At 44.6% G+C, this 23,247-nt stretch overlaps 1 protein-coding gene across 2 annotated transcripts in view; it reads right to left on the reverse strand.

The window, feature by feature from the left end:
- PRKCD (protein kinase C delta) overlaps positions 1-22,758 on the reverse strand; it is a 65,101-nt gene extending 42,343 nt beyond the window's left edge. For both annotated transcript variants that reach the window (XM_066596281.1, XM_066596280.1), the window contains exon 1: positions 22,601-22,758. The gene's annotated coding sequence lies outside the window, so the exon portion shown is untranslated. The remainder of the gene's footprint in view (positions 1-22,600) is intronic.
- Between the last annotated feature and the right edge of the window lie 489 nt (positions 22,759-23,247).

Below are 23,247 nucleotides of genomic sequence, written 5' to 3' on the forward strand. Positions count from 1 at the left end.
GGGGTTGGAGGGGTGGACGGACACTGACCTGCAGGACTTTTTTTCCATCCTATATAATGGAAACCGAACAGAATGCAGCTTTCCATTTCCTCTTTAAACATTGTCGTCAAGGGGGACGGACACACACGGCTGCTATTCCGTTTGTATCTACTTATGCTTCTGTTTAACGGATCCATTTAGTACAACCAAATGCGTGCAGTTGTAAACTAGAACTACATTTCAAACAGGCAAAAAAGAAGAAGAAGAAAAAAAGGATTCATTAAAAACTGGCAAATACTTAACCGATGCAGATGAACATTAGACCGGTTTCACACCTGCACTCGAATCCTGGGTGCCATAATGTCAGGAGCTCATATCATTGACACTGCGGCAACCAATTGGAAGGCAGCAGTTACCTGACTTCTGCTGTCAACAGAGTACGATCACTCAGCCAGTTGTGAATCCGCCTAACAATTGCCTTGTCAATCCCATATTTGGTCATTTTTACAATAAGGATGGTATGAGATACTTTGCCAAATGCTTTACTAAGGTCTTTGTAATTCTGTCATAGAAGGAAATTAGATTTAGTCTGGCATGACTTGTTTATTACAAACCCATGCTGGCTCTGGTTAATTACTCCATTTTCATCCAAGTACTTGCATACATGCTGTTTAATAATTTGCTCAATGATCGTTCCCGGTATAGAAGTCAGGCTCAAAGGCTATTTCAATTGGTTCATTCACAGGCATATATTTTGCTTGCACATTTAAAAAACCCCAAAATAAATAAATAAATAAATAGAGAGCATGTTGTATCTTTCTGCACATTATGGCAACAAAAGGTACTCATAGAAGTCAATAGGGGGTACACAAATGCACGTGGAATATGCAAGGAGATGCATGAAACACTGCTGGACAAATAGCACATCTGGAACCAATTAGCTATTTCAATTAGTGCACTTGTTTGCCTGCGCAGATGAACATGCCTTGTGAAATACCCAATACGCATGCAAGAAAAGCTTAGCTAGTAGCGCACTTACGGCCATGTAAAGCTGGCTAAAGTGATTTGTAACCGGAGAGACTCTTTAAATGGATCGGGGAGGGGGGGGGGGGAAGGAGTTTTTTGTTTTTTTCCATATTCAAAGACAAAAAAATGAAGCAAACAAAAAACCACAAAGATGGATCCATTAACAAAGGCTAAAAGAACACTTTTGTGAATGTACTCCCTCCTGAGTATTGACGGGAACACTCATTGCCCATGGTGTAACTGCAATAATTAACATTATGAAGGGCATGCCTTGAGATCTTTGAGTCACCTCCAGTATTATCGCTTACTATTACATTGCACATTACTGTAAATGACGGCTCATTAGCTGCATATGGCAGAATCTGATGCTTTTGTAAGCATAATACTGATCACTATACTCTGTCGACCTTCAATATTGTGTAAATCAAAAAATCCCGCAAAAAGGTTTACAGCAGTTTAGCCCTCACTTCTAGGCACTCCCAGTATTAGAGTCTAATATAACTTTAGAAATACAATTCACACTCCATAAGAAAATAAGGACAACATGTCAAAGAAGACTAATCTATAATAAATCAGCTGAGAGACAACGTGGAAGATAAAGGTTTAGAAGAAAGGTGGAGCTACCCCCCCCCCCTCCCCCGATAGACTGGTTAATTTATCCTAATATGGAGTAAAACGATAACGGGAGCGCTGCCAACCAGGGTAACACCTCATTCACACATGGGAGGGCCTAATCACAGGGACAGGATATAAGGCAAATTAGTTTTAGCGCAAACTCCCAATTCATACATTCCGAATTCAATGGATAGGGTCCAACGGTCCTTTTTTTAAATAATTGCATAGCAAAAGAACACATTTCGAGGCACAAAGACCCCTTAGCTGGGACGAATACTATCAAGGTATTAGCAAGCTATAAAAGTACAAAAATGATAGCGCCGAGAAACGGGAAAAAGAAAAAAACAAAAAGCACAAGGGAAACACAAAAACTGCGGATATTCTCCCCAAGATTTTATATATTTTCCAGGCTGGCCCTTGGAATTGACCTAAACCTGCTCATGTCTCGCAACACACAAACCTTGAACAATTTTTTTCAGCCGTGTTTTTACACCCTATCTGGTTCATGTTTTGTGAACCATAATATAATATAAATCTTTAGGGCTATTCATTTGGCCATATTTTTCCTGGCCAGGTTTTAAAACAAAGCATAAGTTATTTTTCCCATTTTTGCCTCATTTTGCCATTTTTCATTGGGTAAATACAGATCAGTATTTGTCAAGTAGAAAATAAACTAAAATAAAAGAGATCAAATACTGGTGAAATACTGATGACATGCAGTTGTAATCTCATCTATAAGACATCTATATTACAGATCTCCATTACGGATGCGTTACAATACGATCCTCAGAAATTGCCTAAAGGCCTATTTACACAGGATGAATGTTTATGCAGCATAAACGATGGACGATCAGCTGAACGATGATCGTTCAGTGTCAATAGCAGCCGTTCAGTACTGAACAGCCGCTATGTTAGGTCAATGGAGAGGGGCAGGGGAGAGCGAGGAGTGAAATCTCCTCCAGCCATCCTGCTGTGAGCCAACAATCCTCGCTTTTGTGCAGCAGTATGGGAGCGAGTATGTGCAGGGATGAGTGTTGGGCATCATTTGCATGACATTCGTTTTGTGTAAATGGGCGTTTAGGCCAGTTTCACATCTATGTTGGAACCTCCTTAACAGGGTCCATCTGGTGCTGTTAGATTATTTCAATTTTAATTCTGTTTCTAGGCTCCAAAAATGGAACAGAGACAGGAAGCCCTAGCAGAGATGTGAACAAGCCCTGTATTTCCCCAATGTGAAAAGGTGGCCATACCCTTCGCCAAAATATAATGGGAAAAAAACAAAACTATCACAATGGAGATCTGAGGCTTGATTTTATGCTTTTTTGTTTTAATACTTATCCACAAAAGTGATAAATCAGCTTTATACGAACCCTGGGGAACAAACACTGACAACTGAAGGATTACATTCAGAAAGGCATTATGTGACATTACTGCTAGCAAGACCAAGGAAATAATTCACTGCAGTGCATGAAATAGCTTTCCACTGACTCAAATGCAAGGAACCTCTTCCAACTGTGTTCTGCGAATTCAGGTCATTACATTTAGTAGAAGAAAACGGAAATTAAAGATTTTTTTCCTAGAAATTACAAAGCTAAAATGTCATTATTTGGGGTGGATTCGCACAAACGTATGTTCATTGGGTGTAATATGCGAAAAATGGCATCAACGAAAGTACATTGCTTTGCATTGCTCCCCTCACACTTACGTATATTTAATGCGTAATTTATGCGTGGGAAAAAATAAAATCGCAGCAGGTTCTATTTTTCCGTGCATTATGCAAGCAAGAGCCTCTGAGTGCGTTCCGAATGCAATGCATACAAAATTACTTTGCATATTTGTGACTTTTTTCACGCATATTGCTAAGACATGAGAAGGAATGTGCAGTGAATGTGAACGAGCCGATGTCTATTCTATGCCTGCAGAAAATGGACCAACGAAAAGGGAATTAATTTTCATTAGTCATTCAATGGTTGGCAGGGTTTACACTGACTTGTTTGAATGTGCACAATGTAACGATTTTTGGAACACTAACATTCTGCATAAACAGCCCCGAGTATGCCAGCGGTCATTGACTGATCAGCTCAGCTACTTGCTTGCTGGTCAGTTGCACATCTTTCCGTGTGAACAGCAGCTGACCAATGCTAACAGTATGGAGATGAATGATGGCATTAATATTCAATTATACCCAAACTGCACATCATCTATCCGTGTGATACTTAACGAACGAGTGCTAACAGGCTAATTGTCAGTCTCTGCTTGCAAGGAGTGGCTGCTACATCCAGGCAGGGAATGAATGAAGTGGTGGCACACATGGCTCTCCCCATACAATTCAGCAGGAGTTCTGCAAACAGCAAAGCACTCCTGCTGGGCCTTCATCCGAAAACTTTATGTCCGTTACCTGTTTACTGTCTTTAAAGGCGTTTTCCAGGAAAATACTATTGATGAACTGTCCTTAGGGGAGGTCATCAATAGCCGATTGGCTGGGGCCCATCGAACAGGACCCTGATTTTAATGATAACTGTGCCTGCAGTTAGTAGTGCTGGCCACTAGACAGGAGTTGGAGCAGCAGCTTCCACTCTTTACCCTTGCGTGTGGCAGAACCGACAGCTGCCACCTGACCAGCTAATAGCCCGGAGTCCTGAGTGACGGACCCCTGCCAACCAACTATTGATGACCTACCCTGAGGATACATCATCAATAGTATTCTCCCTGGAAACCCCCTTTAAGGATTTATAATGCCATATAAATACAGACAAAAAGAATAAAACAAAGTTTCTATAAGGAAAGTTTACTCTTTGAGTAATGAAGGGACAAGCAACTTTGCAATTCATTTCTAATTCCAATATCTTTGCTGACAGCAACTAAGGACATTTTTAATTCCATCCTAAAACGTGTATCATATCCAGTCTAGACAATCGCTTGTAAACTAAGTATATGAGCAGCACTAATGTCTCTCGTTAATTATGTACCAGTGTAGATGAAATATATTAACCTGCAGCACAAACTGTTCACCTCCCAGTGTTGCCTAGAATGGATGCCTTGTCGGAAACTCATCGGAGACAAGTATTAGTTCTGTATGGATCTTCAAATTTGTAATTTCCCCTTCACTAACAGCAAACAGAAATCTTAACAGATGGTGAGAAACAAACACTAATTATACAAGACACCCTACAACACAGTAATTAGGCTTTATGTATAAATAAACATCCTTAGGCCGGGCTCACATGGGCAGACCGGATTCTGTATGCAAGAAATCCTGCAGAAGATTCCAGCTGCAAGCCCGGCTAGCGATCCCACGTACCTTATTCTCCTGTATTGCGGATGACCGCGGTGGCTCGCAGTCGCTTATACGCAGTATAATTTGCTTTTTTCCAATACTTGGATTTCTCGTGTGTGTTAGTTGTGTATCAGCTGCGAGTCAGTTGGCCTCCATTGACTTCAATAGAGGCCGTCTGCGGCAAAATAGAGCATGCAGCAATTTTTCCTCCGCACGCGGACTACGCAATTTGTATCTTCAAGTGAGTGTGAAAAAACAAAGCACATGCTTTTTAATGCCTGCGTTTGGCCACAAAAGCAGTTCGCAGATTCCGCAATTGGGCTCTGCCCGCATGAGCCTGGCCTTTACCCGCTTTCACATGGCCAAGAAAATCATGCGAGAATTATGCAATGCGAAATGCACAAATATCACATGAATATGAACCCCCATGTCCTATCCTGGGGCGTTCCCTCAGAACGTATCACCCATTGGGGCCGGTAAAGCCATAGCACAGCGTGCGATGTGAGGTTTCCCACTGAAAACAATGGGAAACACTCAGCGATCCACCGGCAGGGCTGTCAGCCGTGCCAGAGGATCACTACCCCGTGAAGCAATGCAAGGCGGTTTTGACAGAAAAACATCTCGCATCCGCGAGTAAATTGCAAATTGGCGAGCTTGATATTAGGCTAAGTTTCATGGTCTGATATCACACTCGCCCATGTGACACGACTTTTAAGCCTACTTTAAAGAATAAAGGTCTGTCTACACAAGACAACTGCTGGGTGCCTAAGTGCCCGACAGCCTTCCCACAGACTGCCGCCCGACTATTGCTGCTGTGCTTACATGGAACGCGATATTCGCTCAAGTAAACGGAGGCGGAGCGAGCCGGGCTCATTCTGGACCGCCTACATTCATAGTAAACAAGAGTCGCTCAAACAATGCTTCATTTTTAGCTCTGCTAAAAACCAAGCGACTCCGACAGGTGAGCAATTTCTTGCTCAGCGCCCTTTCATCGGCTGTGTGTGTACAGGAGGACCATCACGAAAATTTCCATCAATAATTTAGTAGATAAATACCCCATGTAGAGTACCCTTAAGGCTGCCCGTTTATGGGCGATAGCCATAGCATGATCCGTGGTGATAAATCGCCCACGGATCACGCTATGAAAAGCTTTCCATAGGCTAACTATGGAAAGCACAGCCCGACATCCAACGATCATAACGATTCTCCGCTCGTGGGAGTAAAATCATGACATGTGATTTGACGCGATTCTCCTTGGTGAGCCTATCTACTAGATAGGCTCATCGCAGAGGCCTGTCATTCTCCCCACTCTTCCTCCCCTGCGGTGGAATATAGCTAGCAATATTCAGTCACGGCTGTGGACAGGCGGCCTTAGTATGCTTTTCAGAAACTTTTGACCTGCTAGAGAGACGTGCCAAAAGTTTTGATCAGTGAGGGTCCCTCTGCTGAGACCCCTGCTCATAGCTAGAACGAGGGAGATGCAGCGTTCACCTGAGCACTGTCCCCACCTTGGCTGCTTTTTGGCTCCTCCTGACAGCTGAAGACGGCCCATATAGTGGTCTAGGGAAAAAATGATCACCCACTAGTTAGGAGATCGATTTGTCTTAAATATCCCAAGGACTAACAGAATATAAAGTCCCAGTGAAGAATCACTAGGATTCTCTTTCTTATCCCTGGAATACTTCCCTGGCTGAAAATTCAGGCTATCAAGTTTTCAAACTTGTGCTATTAGGTTCAAAACCTAAAACTATATTGAGCTCTTCTATGTCTGATGACTTACGGTACTTGCCAATTATTGTACAACTACTCTTTTTCTTTACCTGTCCAGAATGGTGTAGTATTGCAGGGCTAAAGTACTAATAACTTCAAGGGAGTGAGACGTCACTTTCCTGTTGTATTGTTGTCATTAGGTTGATTGGCGAGAAGACAATCAAAATCATTGATAGTGTTTATCTGCTTTGCTGCTGGGAAGTAATTACCCTGTTTCCCTGAAACAAAGACATCTTCTTATATTAATTTTTGCCCCAAAAGAGGCACAGTGTCTTATTTTCAGGGGGTGCCTTAATACTCACCTAGCAGACTGCATTCGGGTCCCTCTCGATGGGCTGCGGCGCTCTGAGAGCATTCTCCTTCTGGTAACAGAGCTTGAATACCCAGTTTCCAGAAAGATTGCTGCGATTGGATCATGCCAATCACAGCCATTCAGCCTCTTGCTGGAGGCGGGGTATTCAAGCCCTGTAACAAGGAAGAGAATGCTCTCTCAGCGCCGAGGACTACACAGAAGACTGCCAGAGCGCCGCAGCCCAGCGTGGGGGACCCAAACGGCGCCTATTAGGTGAGTATTGCTTTTTTTCCCTATGTAATGTAAGCTAGGGCTTATTTTTAGGAGAAGGCTTATATTTCAAGCCCCCCCAAAAAATATTCAGGGCAGGGCTTATTTTTGAGAAAACAATATGCCAGCTGGATACGACATAAGAGTTGGAACAGTGATTGTCTGTCTTTACTGGTCCCTCATTGATCCCAAGAATGGTCCAGTAAGGCCAATTTCAGAACAGAAGTGCTATACCCATTTGGTCACTCTGCCTTAAAATGAATGAAAGTTACAGAAACCGCCAAGTGCTCGCCCGCCCGCTCTTAATGACATAACTGTCTAATTTGGGAAAACCTTTTGAGACACATTTTATTGCATTTCAAAAAACCTACTGAATCCCACGCTAGACTGGAACACGAGCTCTGCGATAGTTTAACAGTTCCTATTCATGAAGCGTGCCCTACAGTCAGCCAGGTTTCCTCTCCTACCAATTAGCTAGGTTTTTCCTTCCTGGATTGTCCTCCAAGGATATACTTGGACACAAAGCCGGAAGCTCTAAAGTAAATGATTTCACAAGTAGCTGTAACAAAGTCTATGACATCTGCGAGAGAGGAGAAAGTATTTCACGTGACTTAGAGAAACTATGATGTCATTTTTGGTCAATATGTCCATGCATACCTCTACTATTTACGATGCTGGAAAGATGTGATCTTTAACCCCTTAAGGACATGACCCTCCCTCATTTTTGGTTTTTCCTCACCCCTTTTAAAATCATAACTTTTATTTATCCATCGACGTAGCTGTATGAGGGCTTGTTTTTTGCGGGACACATTTTTCAATAGTACTGTTTAATGTACCATATATTGTACTGAAGAACAGCGTACAAGCTGCAACAAAAACGTTATTCTATGGGTCAGTACGATTGCTACGATACCAAATTTATAAGGTTTTTTTTTTTTTTGCTGTACTACTTTAAATAAATTTTTGGAAAAAGATTTTTTTACATTTATATTCTGCCACCATCTTCTGACAGTCATAACTTATATTTTCTGTCGACATAGTTGTACGAGGGCTCATTTTTTGCAAGACGTCCTGTAGTTACTACTGGTACCATTTTTGGAGAACTTATGACTTTTTGATTGCTTTTTATTACATTTTTTCTTTGAGATATGGTGACCAAAAAAAAACCAATTCTGTGCGTGGTAAATAATGCATTACTTTGATAGATCGGACTTTTATGGGCACAGCGATATAAATGATGTTTTGGGGTTTTATTATAAATATGGCAAACAGGTTTATTTTAAAACTTTTACTGCCTTTTATTCTTTTTAAATAAAACATTTTAAAACTACTTTTTATATTTTTTTTTTAGTCCCCACAGGGGACAAGAACTTGCGATGCTTTTGTCATAGCATTACATCATAATGTGATCTGCCAGGCAAACTATCAAGCCATGCCACAGGCAACGGCAGCCCTCAGCCTTTTAGAAGGCCACCGGCCGCAACGGCTGCCACACGCACCCCACAAACCTCATTGCAGGTTGTTTGTGTGCGGGACCCCCATACATTGACCGGGACATTTAAAGGGTTAACGGCTACAATAAGCAGCACTGCTTATCGAAGCTGTTCCTTACGGCTAACATCCACGTTGTATGGACCGGGATCGACCGGCGATCCCTGTCTATACTAAGCCCGAACCTGCAGGACGTAACTGTACGTCCTGTAACGTTAAGGGGCTAAAAACAAGGCAAAACCAACGTTAGCTCCTGAGCCATTAAAAGAAAAACGTGTTCTAGTTTCAAGACTGAGGTGCACAAGGGACACTTTTATACGGACCTTTTAATTCAAAGCTTGTTGTATATGTGCTAGGATTATATATGTGTCCTATAGTTAGAGAACACATACTATGCCGATGTGAGAGCAATCGATGGTTGAGGTATTCTTTGAAACCAAAATATTAGTAATATTCCCAGATTTGCAGGCTTCACCACTATGGAATGTATATGTACCTGATGCGTGTAATCTAATTATTATGGCAGTCATTTCACTGGATACATCATCTCCTATTTATTACAAATCTGTTCACATTCTGCATTCTTTATAGGAGGAGTTTTAGCACTATATACTGGCTCATATATCCGAAACTAAAAAGTTTATGCATTAAAGAAAATGCAATTCTCTCCAGAGTCTTAAGATTCCAAAGTCCAAGTGCTGAACTTAAGGAGAGTTATAATAAATAACCAATTAATCTGGCAGAGAGAGCGGAACAATTGTATTTTATGGTCGGAAAGAAAGAGTAGTCTGGTATGAACATCACAGCCCCAAGACAATACACAGCGTTGTCTAAAGACGGTACATAGGCCAATGATGGAGATTACACAAAAAGCACATTTTGCACATTAGGTTAAATTATTTTGTGGGACCATTTTAATTTGGAGGCCTTTGTTAGGCTTCCAGCTGCCATGGGAACCTATTGTTAACCCGCAATCACACTGCGGGGTGCCAATGGGTGACAGAAAGAGATCCCTCTCCCTGCCATCTGCTTATATGCTGAAGTCGCTATTGATTGTGGCATGCGAGGGGTTCAATAGCCAGGATCTGAGCTTTCTCCAAATCTGACAGTTAGAGCAGGAGCCTGGTTATCAGTAGTCAGATAAGCCACCACCTTAAAAAGATGTATGTGCAGGGTAAAAGCCATTTAGTGCCATCAGTTTAAAAAAGTGTATTGGCTGTCACTAAGGGGTTAAGAATAATGTCTACTAGCTAAAACCAGAATATCCCTTCAGTGTTCAGTATTTGGAAATTGCAAGTTTTTGCAAAACCCTAATATTTTACATACAGTGCATCAAGCTTTTCTTTTAATCAGGTCATTTTTTTTTTTAATACAATTACCCCGTAATTTCATGATATTTATGCATGCACAAGTATAGTATGCATAGAACATATCACTCCACCGCAACAATACAATCAGAAGAAATTTACAATTTCTACAAATTTCTTCAAATGTAGTCAAACAGACTCTTTTTTTCCAATATATTTCCCCTTTCCAAAGATAGAACCTCTCCTATTTTTGTGACAGAATCTCCCACTGTTAGAGGTTAGCTTGCATCCAACGGCAGTAATCAGCTTCCGCGCCTGATACAATTCTAAATTCCCATCAACAATACCCGGTATACAAGTTCAGGGGTTAAGACCAATATCGAAAAGAAAATAATTAGAAAAACGTTAGTACCCCATTCCAAAATTCACACAGTTTTACCGAATCCCAGACCGTATGCATTACATCTGCACCATCCATGTAACATGTCGGACAGTCTGAGATTAATCGAATATAGTTACACAACTATGATGGAATACGATAAACTCTAAGCACTAGATACAATTGTGAGACTTATTGACTGTCCAATAGGTATAGAATTGGAATCATAGCCAACACTGCGGCCAAAATAGTTTCCTTTTACCTTTATTGGGAATTGCTGTAAATAGAAAGAAATCATCTGCCTACATAAATAAGGTATTACATCCTCTGTAGCTCCAGAACACTCAATAAGAATATTCGCCAGAATGCCCCAAGCTTAAAGGGGCTGTCCCGCGCCGAAACAGGTTTTTTTTTTTTTTTTGCATAGGCCCCCCGTTCAGCGCAGGACAAACCCAAGGGATGTGGTGAAATAAAAAAAAAATTTTACTTACCCGAATCCCCTCTCTGCATCTTCTTCTTTCTTTTTCTCCAAGATGGCCGCCGGGATCTTCACCCACGATGCACCACGGGTCTTCTCCCATGGTGCACCGTGGGCTCTGTGCGGTCCATTGCCGATTCCAGCCTCCTGATTGGCTGGAATCGGCACACGTGACGGGGCGGAGCTACGTGATGACGAGTAGAAGGGTGCGGAGCCAGAACGCCGCTTGTGGCGGACCGACCAGAAGGTAGAAGACCCTTCTGCGCAAGCGCGTCTAATCGGGCGATTAGACGCTGAAATTAGACGGATCCATGGAGACGGGGACGCCAGCAACGGAGCAGGTAAGTGAATAACTTCTGTATGGCTCATATTTAATGCACGATGTATATTACAAAGTGCATTAATATGGCCATACAGAAGTGTATAACCCCACTTGCTTTCGCGGGACAACCCCTTTAAGACCAAAGTCACACAGAAAGTCATTGTTGCAATTCAGAATTAAGTATCTGCAGCAAAATGGAGTATGCTGCGATTTGTTTTCCGGTTACTGGTGTATCTAGTCGCCACCACAAGTATGGGTGGAGACCTAGTGATGGGCTGTATCCATCCAGTGTGTGTCCGCAAGCTACTGATAGGCTGCTTGCAAGAAGGTCCTAGCAGCGTGGGGATTTACTTATGGCTGGTATGGAGGGTTAGCGTTAGTTTCAGTGTTAGGCTTACATTAGTATGTGTAAATCCTTCCATGTGACAGTGAGGCTGCATTAACATGGAAGCATTTACAGCTAATAATGTAGGACTGACACTGAAACTAACTCTCCATCCCAGCCATAACTAAATCCCCATGATTTTGCCAGCCGTTTAACAACTGCGTCATCTCCCCTCCAGACTCACCTCCCGCCCACCCCCTCTTCCTCTCTGCTAGGCAAGGCATGTGCAGCCGCAGTTACATTCCCCGAAGCAGCGCTCCCAGCGTCTCCTCCTACCTGGTGTCCAACTGCATCCTCGGTACCCTTCCCACCTCCTGTCACAGAACGTGTCCTGGAGCTGTGGGGGAACCAGAGTGGCAAGTGGCAGCCCAAGGATGGCAGCGAGTGAACCGTATAGCCAAGGGAGACCGGAGTGGTGAGTCGCAGGACCTGAGGGAGAGCAAGCTGTCCAGCCAATCAGGGACTGCGGGCATAACCTGGCTGTCAAACAGCCTTACCCTTGTTGACACCCACCACTTCCGGTGTCGACAAGGTACAGTAGTACCCATTTTCCGGACCAGAAGGCCTGCAAAACAAACCTGTGTGCTTTAATTAAGCTGCGGACACTGATGTCTCCCTATGGGCGGCTTGAATTGCGGATTGTCCACGCAAGTTCCGCAATTCAAGTCCGTCCCTGGACATGAGGCCTTAAAGGAGATGTCCCGCGCCGAAACGGGTTTTTTTTTTTTTAAACCCCCCCCCCGTTCGGCGCGAGACAACCCCGATGCAGGGGTTAAAAAAACCACCCGCACAGCGCTTACCTGAATCCCGGCGGTCCGGCGTCTTCATACTCACCTGCTGAAGATGGCCGCCGGGATCCTCTATCTTCATGGACCGCAGGGCTTCTGTGCGGTCCATTGCCGATTCCAGCCTCCTGATTGGCTGGAATCGGCACGTGACGGGGCGGAGCTACACGGAGCTACACGGAGCCCCATAGAGAAGAGCAGAAGACCTGGACTGCGCAAGCGCGGCTAATTTGGCCATCGGAGGGCGAAAATTAGTCGGCACCATGGAGACGAGGACGCCAGCAACGGAGCAGGTAAGTATAAAACTTTTTATAACTTCTGTATGGCTCATAATTAATGCACAATGTACATTACAAAGTGCATTATTATGGCCATGCAGAAGTGTATAGACCCACTTGCTGCCTCGGGACATCTCCTTTAATCCCATCAAGTACGACCACTCATTGTTATAACTGGATTTATTTCAGTCCTCATGTCCACGCGCAGATCAGATTCCACATGCTTGAACCCACAGCGGAATCCGACCCTGCCTGCGACCGAGGACCCCTGCAGGTCTTCTATCTTTTTCATTGCGAATGTGTGCGGAAGTGCTGGCCCGCGCACCGCCGCACATGTGCAGTGGAGGGTTTTTTAAAACTCCTGCTTTCCTGCGGATGAGACAGCTTCTATTGACTTCAATGGAAGCTGTCCGTGCAGAATCCGCACTAAAATGGAGCACGTTGCAATTTTTTTTCCGGACCAAAAAAAAAAAAGTCCACAAATCAAATCTGCATACTTTATTTCACTTGCGGACACCGAGGTTTCCTTATGGGCGGCTTGATTTGCAGATTCCGCAAATCAAACCTGCAAGTGGACATCGGGCCTTAACAATGTGCACACTTGCCCAAATATTCAGAAAAACACTATGATAAAAATTGTAAAAATCCCCCCAAAAACTGTTATTTTACCACCAAACTAAGTACATGCATTCAGAGGGTTCTGCATGTGCCATTCAGTTCTGACACCCACTGCTAAAAACAAAGTGAAGGCTGGAGGTGAAACTGGTTAGACCAGAACAGAGCTCACAGCATGCAGCGACAGGGAAGGACCTGTACAGAGGATCATTTCAAGTCTCCGCTTGCTCGCTAAAAGTCAAACAAAACTTCAGATGAAGGAAGAAGCAGGAAGTTTGGGAATGTGATTGCAAAGAAACTATTCAGGACCCAAACCAAAAACTAATACACTTTAACCCCATAAGGACCAGGGTGTTTTCATCCTAAAGCACTAGACACTTTAGGCATTTTACCCATGTAATGGTTTTACTGCCCTTTATTTCTTAACTTACCAAAATTATTTTTGCTGCATTTTTTCCCGTGACATATAGCTATTTTTTCATATCTTTTTTTCAACAAGCCAAAAAAATATATTTTCTTAAATTTATAGTTAGTTTTAAAGTGAGTAAAGTTAGTATATTTACACTCAAAGTACAGGAATGGATTCCTCGTATTGTTTCGGACATTTTGATATATAATTTGTATAGTTTTGGATTATATGGCATCGCATATGGCGATGGTTTTGGTTGGAGTCAGCAGTGGGTCATTTTTTTATGTATAGATTTTTATTTTATTCTGTAAATTTTTCTTATTTTTGTAACTATTTTTTTAGCATCTATGTCCCCCATGACGTTATACAAGATCTCTGGGAGTCATTCACTTTTTTTTTTTTTTGACACTTTTTTCCTGTAGCTGGGGCATCCATAGTAGCCCCAGTTTCCGGGAAAACCAGCCCCCTGTGGTGACAATAGTCACTGGCAGAGCTGTTCAGGGTCTGCTAGGACCCTGCAGCTATGCTGTACCAGCGGACACCTGGCAGTCACATGATCACCGAGTCGTATAGCAGTACTAACACTTCCGCTTTCACTTTAGTAAATAGCGCTCATTGAGCACTACATAGCTTGGAAAGAAGGCAGAAGCCACTTAAAACTGCTTCTACTCCGGGTTCTCAGATATGTCTGACAGCTGAGGACCCAACCTGCTCCTGCTTAATTGCAGGAGCAGAGGCTTTAATCCCACGCCATACTTCTACTATCAACCGTGATTAAAGTCCAGGACCAAGTGATGTATATGAAGTATGAAGTCATCATCTTGATGGAAGCACAATTGTACCAAAGAATGTTGACAAAATACCAGAGCATGTAACTTACCCAGTTAGATGACATAGGGAGACAGAAGGATCTGGTGCTGAATTTTAATTCTCGATCCTTTCTACCCCTTCGAAACAAGTCACCACCAGAGCTGTCTGGCTGCGGGTTCTCCACAGTCCCCATGTTTATAACGGAGCCATAACAGGGTTTTTATAAATTACACTGGGCATCCACTGTACCTCCCCATGCCTCTAATTTCTTAGGATTCCATATTTTGAAAGAAATCGCAGCAAGCTCAGTCACATGAGCCCTAAAGTTGTTGGAGAAAGGCAGTAGGAGGTTGGGGAAACAATGACACCCTGGATGGGCTCAAAACTTTGACAGCTATAAGCAAAACTGACTACAATGCCCATAGCAATCAGAGTTCAGCTCCCATTTCTTAAACAGCTTTGGAAAAATTAAGGGAGTATTTTCCGGAACTTCAATTCTGATGACCTATTCGTAGTTCATCAATATCTGATGGGTAAGGGTCCACCACTTGGGAACCCTGCCAATCAACTATTTCAAGACACATAGAAGACACACTCAGGTAAGAGCTGTGCCCTCTTCACTGCATGCCAGGCATAGCACTGTACAATTCGTCGTGGTTGTGCCTGGTATAGCAACTCAACCCCATTCACCCGAATAGAATGGAGATGTTTTCAGGACATGATTTATGTGATGCCACCAGCCTGACAAGTAGCTGCGGCACTCATCCGAGCGCTATGGCCTCTTCAAACAGCTGATCGGAAGGAGTCCCGAGCAGCAGACTGTCAATCGGTTACCGATGGCCTATCATGAGGTTAGGTCATCAATATCTCGTCTTGAAGAACCTCTTTAAACCTGCTCTGTGAACAGTTGATATGGAACATACGTTGCGATAAAAAAGGCTCATGTTTCAAATGCACTGGTCTCCCTATAGATGCATCTCAACTAGTTTGTAAGATGCTTAACAGTCAAAAGTACCAGGATTAATCCAACACATTCAGTCTCCGTTTATAGAGATTACCTGCCATTTATTTTCTTCAGAAGAGTCCACTTTGTTACCTTGGCTACTGAAGTTTATGATCATCTAAAATCATCATAGGTCAGGCCGCTGCTTTGCTATGAATTTAGAAGCACAATCCAACCACCCGCTGCCCGGAGAGTCTGTGCACCGCGTACAAATTTCCATTACTCCAAGAATGAAATGATTTCAAGATAACATCTAGAACTAAATCAACAATGAGAAGATTATCAGATAAGCAGTACACATATATGGAAGGAGCGGAGATCATAAGGGGGATCCTAGAGCTCCCTTGTAAGCCACACATTAAAAAAAAGAAGTGATACAAGATTTTTCAGTAGAGAAGATTGCCAAGAGCTGCGTCCAAAGATTAGCCCGGACAAGTCAACCGTCTTAGTTTCCTACTGTATGAGAACAGAACAAGACCAGCATTCCCCTTATCCACGCATTTCATTCCTCCCCGATACTGACCCTTTGATGTATGCCAGTAGTTAAAAACGGAAGCAGCTCCCGGATTTACTACTTGGGGCCATATCCTTTCATCTGGAGAGGTGCAAAGAATGCATTTGCTCACCAAGGTCTTCTATTTGCACAAACCGGAATATTGTTGTCCCCTAACAAGTTAATGAGTATTTGAGGAGATATTAGAAACTGTACTTGGATAATTGTTTCAGGAAATTCAATTCAATTAAAATCTGTATCAAAGCCTGCATAAAACGGTGCAGATTTGCCGTGCAAAATCCATGGTGGGAACATAATTAACTCTTCCCATTGACAGAATACAGGCAGAGATCTACTGAAGGCATCTGGAGAAGTACCAGAAGGAAGCTCAATTTTATGATGAAGATTTCTCCTTCCCTTATACCTAATGTAATGTAAAAGTACCTTTGCATAGCACAACTGCTCGGCGTGGAAGTGCACAATAGTCATTCGGTGCATGCCAGAGACCTATTCTGGCCACCCACCTCCATTCACACTGAACAGGCAGTCATTGAAAGTCTGAACGACTCCCATAGACCCCAAGATAGTGCATGGCGATGTGCAGCAAGTAGGCAGTATCATTGTGTACTTGCTGTGCCCCATGTGACTCTCTCATGCACATGGGACACAGCAAATTACAATTATGTGAAGCAGCCCTTACACTAAGTGAGAAGTTGCTCGCTAATCGCTTAATTTAGTAAGCAGTACGACTATCGTAGAAATCCCTGTTTCAAGCGATTAGTTGGGTGATAATTGCCCCATGTGAGAATACTTTAAGCCAAGAGAGTGATTTGGGCAACAGAAGAATTCCATATAGAATTAATCAGAATGCAATTACCAAAAACATCATCTGATCGTCATAATGCATAGCTTCCTTTTTAGCTGTCCATAAAAGGAGGAAGGATACAATAATTTTTTATAGCATTGGTAGTGGGCGGCTGAATTAGTGTTTACTATAATGGCCTTTCACCAACGAGAAATGTGGCACAGAGTGTTAAGGCAGTAGTATGCAGTCCTAAGCTCTCTTTTATGACCTGCAGGTTCAATCCCTGCATGGTTCTGGTAACGGGCTCAAGATTGACTCAGCCTTTCATCCTTCCGAGGTCGGTAAAATGAGTGCCCAGTTTGCTGGGTGGTAAAGATGACTAGGGAAGGCAATGGCAAACCACCCCGCAGAAACAGTCTGCCAATAAAATGTCATGATGTGACGTCATCCTAGGAGACTGTCACGACTCGATGCTTGCACCAGGGGACTCTACCTAAACTCATAATACCAACTGCATGGAGGTTGTGAATTTGGCTCAAGTGAAACCGCTGTCAGTGTTAATTAAACAACCTGCAAATGCCCACAGAGAGCAGTATACTATTACTTTGGATGGAACAGTTGGCATAGATTTTATTTGGCAACCTCAGAGAAGATTCCTTTTTTACAACATGCTGCTTCCAAGGAATTATACAATCGCCCATTGCCCTGACATTGCAGGGATGTGCCGCCAAAAGTGCAAACAAAAAGCAAGAAGTTAACAGTTACATTACAGCGCAGCACTGGCACATGAGGGCAAACTGATAAGTTAAAGGGGTTTTCCAGGATATTTCTACTGACAGACTATCCTCAGACTAAGTCATCAATAATCAGCTGGAGTCCTGAGCACTGCACCCCAGCCGATCAGCCATTTGTGCGCCCACTGCCAGCGCTACAACACATTGTACAAAGTGGAAGCAGATCACTCCAACCCCTTTGTAGTGGGTGATGCTGGTAATTGCAGGTGCAGCCGTCACCGATTTTAATAGGAGCCCAGCCTGTAACTACCAACACCAGCTACTACACATGGGTCGGAGCAATCTGCTTCCGCTCCGTATACTGTGTTTTGGCACTGACCGCGGGTGGCCAAACAGCTGATCAACTACTGATGACCTATCCTGAGGATTCAAGATGAGAAGAGATAGGGGTGCAACTCCTTCACTTATAGGATTAGTATTCCTTGTAAGAAATAGGGCGAGGTGCCACCTGTCTACGAATGCCAACCATGTACATGGAGTGGAGCATAATGTGTAAACTAAAAGGAGAAAGAAAAATGGTGTGATCTTCACACAATAAAAAACAAAACAAAAACAAAACATTCCAATAAGTTATAGACCCGATTCTTCTTTATTAATATACTTGATTGAAAAACAGACAATATTTTAACGGGATACAACCCCTTCTTCAGAAAGGACTATGATCAGAGGAACAGCGGGTCACAGCTGCTGTTCCTCTGATTGGGAGTGCAGACAGGAAAATCCCTTGACACACTTTGTGATGCTCGCAGTCAATGTTGAACAAGAGGTTGTATCCCCGAAACACATTAATAGATTACCAAACAGCCAATATTATAACATGTTTTAGGGATACAACCTCCAAATCTCACGCACATCGCACAGCATGTGAGTGCCATGCAATTGCTTCCCATTGAGAACAATGGGCGAGGCGTTTCGAGGAAATGCTCAATGACAGAATATGCTATGATAGGTAGTCATCACAGCAAGAAAAAAAAAAGGATTTTGTGCGTTTCCAACGCGTTTGTTATTTTGACATGAAAAATAGCGCAGCATGCACAGAAACACAAGTCAATAAATAAAGCACGTGAGCGCATTTGCGACTCATTCAAGTTACTGAGTATCAAAAATCTCTCTGAGACGGGGTCAGACCGAAGAAGTCTCCACACACTTGTATGGGAATTTTTTAGGGGTCACGCACATGGTGCTGTCATGTGGCAGAGGAAGTCCAGGTTTGCTTTTGGGTAAATTCATAAGCAGCAGATCCAAGGCAGAATTTCTGCTAATTAAAATCCATACCATACATAGGTCTGTCGCTGCAGGCAACGCACGGGTTTACCCTATAAGGTGAATAGGACAGAAACTGGCAGAAACATCTGTAGCAAATCTGCCAAGGGCCATTGGTTATTGTGTGCGGTGCCTCGTGGTGCACAGAATACTGCCAGAACATGGCATAGAATGGAGGATAGCAGGAATTTTGTTTTGTGGATTCCTAATCGGAGACCTACACAAGCATCACTTAAATATTTTGGTAAGAGAAAAGACTCACTCACATGGGCGCCATATCCTTCTGGTGTTTGACCGTATACTAGAAGCCCTAAAGGAAGAAACAGAAGTGCAGCACCCACAACAAGGTGGAACCGCATGGTGCCTGAAGGACCACACTATAAGGCTGGGCTCACATAGCCATATGCGTAAAACCCTGTGAGAGTCACGCAGGGTTTTACCGCTGTAGATCCAGGGGTTAGCCGGCCTATCACCGCGTTTGGCAGCAATATTGTACTGCGCATTACAGTGCATCTCCCGCAAGTTTCTTTTTTTACCAAGGCTATGAAAGAGGGGACAAAAAAGACGCAGAACAAAAAAAAAAGACTTTTTGGCTGCAAAATCCCAACTAAGCCTTGGTTGATACTGGTACTATCGTTTTCCATTCTTCTGCTCCCATCATAGGGGCCGAACAACAGAAAAAAAATGATGTATCAGATCCCTGACATGACAGGTGAGAACATTGCCCGACAGACCACCTTAACTGTAATGGGGTCCATTGGGTTTCCATCATGCCCTCAGACATTTCACCGGACAAAACAGAGGAGCGTGCAGCGCTATTCTGTTCACTAATATCACAAAATCCAGAAATGTGATGTGAAGTTGTTGAACCTCAGAAATATGTGCATTGAAACCATTACACTGAAATTAATGTAAATAATCGTGTGCGATATACTGTATCTACTGACTTGGATACCCAACCGTGAACACACCTTCAACCTGGGGCACAAGAACCATCCGGCCTTTTCCAGGTAGTTGCTCCACTTGTCCTTCTAGGACTCACTAGCAGATCGCTCCTAACCAATACCAAACACACTAAAACCTGGAATTAATTACAACAATGGAAACCTTGTTAGGAATGAAAAGTACACAAAACAGGAAGAATAAGGAACACAGAAGGCTTTATACAGTCCTCAATTACACAACAACATGGGTCATCCAAGATGTAAGTAAACATTCATTATATCATCAGAACCCTCAACTGAAAAAGTAGAACTACAAAGTTACAAGAACAGAAGACATTCATCCTTCAGACTTTGGGAAAATCATCACAAAGTGGCTTCTGTATTTAGAGAGGGCGATAAATATACAAAACAAAGAAGAAGGAGCGACCCTTCACATTAAGCCCCCTTTTTAGAAGTCACTGTACGTTTGAGGAGAACAGATTGTGCTATACACATATTCATCTCTATACTTTTTCCCCACTGGACGCCACTGTAGCTATTCTGTACAGCTCAAAAGGAAATCTATTGAAATACAATGATAAAAAAAATAAATAAACAATCTTGTAGCGTGTTCTATTCCTGTTTTCCCAGAGGGGAATAGGACATGCAGTGTTATTCATGATCATGCACATCGGACAGGTGTCACAGTCCGATGAAAGTTGTGTCCAAGTTTATTGGGTCTAACTTGCATTATGGCCTCAGGAATGACTTCTGTAAGTGGGATCTACTCTGGTCCAACACCTGATCTTCTACGTATTCTTCCTGCTTTACTATAGATGCTTAGAGTGGAAAAATATGGCTGTATACAGATTTTGCAGACAGAAGCCAGACCCAGGAAGACAAGTCAGCTTCTTGGAGCGACTTCACACAGTCATACTGACACTTGTATAAACTGCAGGATCTATAGCTGGGACTAGACTAAATTGTAGCGACAAATCAGGGAAAGATCAGATCATCTGTCAAATCCAACACCTTCCACCATGTAATGACACTTTTTGTTCCGACCCCTTGCCCTTTCTATACCTCTTTGGGTATATTCACATGAATAGAAGCAGGGACTACATGGAGACTTTCTGCAGCACCACTTTCCACTGAACTACTGAGTGATAGCTGCAGTACTCAGGAGTGCACTCACTTGCATCTCAGAGTATTCCTGGTTGGCAGCTTGATCCTGGGAAGTTGCAAAAAAGCCACCATGTAGCCCCGAAATCAGTTCCATTCATCTGAATGCGGTAGTTTTTGCAGCATGTGCATGGATTTCTGTAGACGCCACACAGGCCATGATCCCATCAGCCCTATTTGGAACCTTCAGTGTACAGCCAGCACAAAATTCTCGATGAAATAGCACATCAGGTAAAATGCCAGGCGTAATGCCAGACCCCATTCTAATCCATGGCTGTCATTTTTGTCAGCTCCTATGATGGAGCTGGGCGCACGGTACCCCGAAGCCGTACAATGGGAAAGATGAGCGCGAGTGTGAACAAATATACAGGATGGATGAAGAAACAACTCGGGTGCATCTAAATAGCCCCCAAACTCTAAATATTCTTTCCACAAACAAAACTCCATCACTACTTACACGTTATTACACTTCTTCCCATCTCCACCTTCTCTCTTGTCCTCCACTACTTTTCTTACATTCATCGACTTCTTAATTTATACCTCGTTATTTTCTTCTTCCACTCACTTTGCCCACTTATTGCACTCACCTCACCCCTGCCACCGGTTCACTCTGTAACCCAATTACACAGTGTACTTTCCTCTGCCTTCGGGCACCTGCCCCCTCTCCCCCCCACCGGGCACCTGTCCCCTGCCCCCTTCTCTCCCCCCCCCCCCCCCCCCACCGGGCACCTGCCCCCTCTCCTCTCCCCCCCCCCACCGGGCACCTGCCCCCTCACCCCAGACCCTTCTCCCTCTCCAGGCACCTTCCCCCTCACCCTTCTCCCCCTCCTGGCACCTGCTCCCTGCCCCCTCTCCCCGGACCCTTCTCCCCCTCCGGGCACCTGCCCCCTCTCCCCGGACCCTTCTCCCCCTCCGGGCACCTGCCCCCTCTCCCCGGACCCTTCTCCCTCTCCAGGCACCTTCCCCCTCACCCTTCTCCCCCTCCTGGCACCTGCTCCCTGCCCCCTCTCCCCGGACCCTTCTCCCCCTCCGGGCACCTGCCCCCTCTCCCCGGACCCTTCTCCCCCTCCGGGCACCTGCCCCCTCTCCCCGGACCCTTCTCCCCCTCCGGGCACCTGCCCCCTCTCCCCGGACCCTTCTCCCCCTCCGGGCACCTGCCCCCTCTCCCCGAACCCTTCTCCCCCTCCGGGCACCTGCCCCCTCTCCCCGGACCCTTCTCCCCCTCCGGGCACCTGCCCCCTCTCCCCGAACCCTTCTCCCCCTCCGGGCACCTGCCCCCTCTCCCCGGACCCTTCTCCCCCTCCGGGCACCTGCCCCCTCTCCCCGGACCCTTCTCCCCCTCCGGGCACCTGCCCCCTCTCCCCGGACCCTTCTCCCCCTCCTGGAACGTGCCCCCTCACCCCGGACCCTTCTTCCCCTCCGAGCACCTGCCCCATCACCCCGGACCCTTCTTCCCTTCCGGGCACCTGCCCCCTCACCCTTCTCACCCAGGACCCTTCTCCACCTCCGGGCACCTGCCCTCTCACCCAGGACCCTTCTCCACCTCCGGGCACCTGCCCTCTCACCCAGGACCCTTCTCCTTCTCCTCCTCCACCTGTGGAGCTCGGCTCCTGGCCGGTCAGTGTCCGGTGTCTGCACACTTCTCTTACCTGCTGCTGACCGGCTGCTCCGGGTGACTGCTGCTCAGTCCTGGTCGGGGACCCCGGGCTGACGGCGCTTCCTTATTCCGCTGTGTGAGTAGAGCCCGGGCTCAGCCCTCCTCCTCCGTCCCGTGCAGCCGCCTCCTCCTCCCGGGCACCTCCCTGTGTGCTGGGCTCACCCCGCAGTGCTCAGCGCCTCCCGCAGCTCCCGTCACCTCTCAGACATTTCTTCAGTAGTCTTCTCACTCAAACTCTGTTTCCTTGTAGCTCGACTACTTCCTCCTTCTCCGCGGCTCTCGGCAGTCTAAGGTGCTTTACACACAGCCATTATCTTTCAAAGAAATCGTTGGATCTTGCGAATTTGAGCGATATTTGTTAATCGTAAACACGGCCAACGATTGACGGACAAAAATTAGCTTCTCGTTCGTTTTACACAGGCATAAAAATAATCAGCACTCGCTGGTACTGCGAACGACTGCATGGTGTGCCAGCGTAATCCTCCACCCATCGTTCACTAGTGTCGGCAATTCATTGCCCACACGACCAAATTTGAATTGTGGATTTCACAATCAGCTTCTGCGCGGACTTTCGAATGCATTTTCGAATTTTCCTTCACACTCGCATTACATATTCTGTGAGCGTAAGAAAAATCGTAG

The sequence above is a fragment of the Eleutherodactylus coqui genome, chromosome 3 (assembly GCF_035609145.1).
Source record: "Eleutherodactylus coqui strain aEleCoq1 chromosome 3, aEleCoq1.hap1, whole genome shotgun sequence".
Lineage (NCBI taxonomy): Eukaryota > Metazoa > Chordata > Amphibia > Anura > Eleutherodactylidae > Eleutherodactylus > Eleutherodactylus coqui.